Consider the following 2,386-nt stretch of genomic DNA (forward strand, 5'->3'; position numbering starts at 1 on the left):
GCTATTACGTATTTAAATAACATAGTAAAGAGCGTTTACTTTGCATCGTGAACTATCTTTGTCAACTGTATTTCCTTTTTAATACTCAATAATACGTTTATTGCTTCCTTAATAGTACATTTAGGTCATCATCATCATCATCTCAGCCATAGGACGTCCACTGCTGAACATAGGCCTCCCCCAATGCTTTCCATGATGCCCGGTTGGTAGCGGCCTGCGTCCAGCGCCTTCCTGCTACTGCTACCTTTATGATGTCGTCGGTCCACCTTGTGGGTGGACGTGAGAGAGTGTACTTAGTTAACTTCTTTGATTTGATTTGTTTTCATTCTGTGTTTAGGTGTGTGGCAGTGCTGCAATGTCAATGCATAAGTAGCTAAACACTTGTTTTTGGTGTTCGTTGATGCCCATAATGGATATTTATGGGCATCATCAAGTATTTGCTCTGGCAAGGTGGTGATTTTTGTCATAATAGGTCGACTCCTTCCAACATGCTGATTCTTATTCTGAGGGTACATAGCAATATTTGCTATTGTAAATCGTCAAAAGGACTCTATAACCTCTCGCTCAAGAGCAAAATGCTCACAGAATTTTCCCTGCAAGAAAATGGTGTTCAAATTCAAATTCTTTATTGCTATTCCACACGTTTATGGATGTTCTAAGATTACTTATAGGTACAGTGTGGATCCTGTCGGGCACAGCAAACATTAGAGGAGAGGAGGTCGTAGATTTTTAATGAATTTCTTATGTAATTCTTAGCTTAACTTACTAACCCGTAACAACTTTGTACTTTCATTTTCATTTTAGTTCGCCAAACGTCGCGTCCGTGTGTCACGCATTTGTTTGGAAACGCTCTATGATTTATAAAGACGCGACACTATTTGGCGTTGCCAGCGAATCGTTATTATTTTGGTCCATTCTAATAATTTCATTTATATCACGGCTAATGGTGGGTGGAGCCGTGGAAACGGTGATTTACGCGTATTTGTTGTTTTCGGAATAACTGCCCATTAAAATTTTAGTGAAACGCCCCGTACTTTGGGTTTGAGTCAAACAATAGTTTTAAGGTAAAGCAGAATCGAAATTGCGGTTTACAGATTGGTAAAAAATCTGTTTTTCATTTCAATTTCTGTTTATATATTTATTTATTTTATAGAAACCAACAGCGATACATTGAAAATGTTAGTTATAACATTTAAAGTGTTAAAGATGATTTTATGAAAGCTTCTACCAGTCTGCAAGAATAAGTAACCTTTAGGTACATTATGTAATCAATCAGATATCCCTAAATGTTATTGTTACAATAGAAACAACAATTTAGTTAATGGTATCACCGTTCAGTTACCAAGCAATTAATGACGTATGTATATCATAAATCATTTAACCTTTTATTTTTTAACTCTGCGTGTGAAAATAATGTTTAATTCTTAATATTTTTCAAGTTCGGGGCGTATGAATTTAAAGTGATTTCATTGACGCGCGAAAATTCCTAGGAACTAAAGCCGCAAGCAAAAACGAACCTCTAACTAAACTAAACAAATTAAAATCAACTCACGCCCCCAAACCTGTAGTGATGTGCGAACATATTACTTATCGTTATTTATTTAAATTAGCGTTTGTTTTGAAAGTTCAACACCGACCACTTGGCGTGAATTTATCACGACTTTTTAAGTGGTCGGTGCTTTATGGTACAGATATCAGCATTCAGCACTTCACTTGGATTCTTTTATTGCATTAAAACGGTTTTCTGTAAGACGTAATAAGTGCAAATTAGTGTTATTTAATGTGAAAATGACATAAAACTGTTAGGTTTATTTTTAGTTTTCGGTTATTGCAATACCTTATTATTTTAAGCGCGTCCTTGACATCCGATTTTCTTTTCTTCAAATTCATTTCACAAACTGAAATATCATAAAATTATGCGAAAACGATTTTTTGAAACTTAGCATTTGATTAAATAGTGTTGTATCCCAAATTAGTGCTATTATGGACTCGATATCGATAAAACCTAAAAAAAATAAAATAACTTGCAAATTTCAAATTTACAAAGAAAGCTGTAGTAATTACAATATTATAAACATGCTTCTTCCAGCATTGCGAGCTTTTCCTAGAAAGAGACTTTCCTCGTTATATTGTAAAGAACTTCAAAAGGCGGAATACAGTTGAGCAAAAATAACTTGTATTTAACCGTTGCGGGTCTAACATGAATGTAAAATGTATTGTGCTCTTACTAACGAATATGCGAGAGAAAAATATTATGTTCACGCTTGGGTGTGACGCAATTTTCTCCCTCCCCCGGGTGGGGGCAGACTTCAAAGCGATGCCGACATGGCGCTAAATAAGATGAAAAAAAAAATACAAACGGAACGACAATGGACGAAATCGGGGC

This window comes from Ostrinia furnacalis, unplaced genomic scaffold (assembly GCF_004193835.3).
Source record: "Ostrinia furnacalis isolate ACB-3 unplaced genomic scaffold, ASM419383v2 OfSCF0447, whole genome shotgun sequence".
Taxonomy (NCBI): Eukaryota; Metazoa; Arthropoda; class Insecta; order Lepidoptera; family Crambidae; genus Ostrinia; species Ostrinia furnacalis.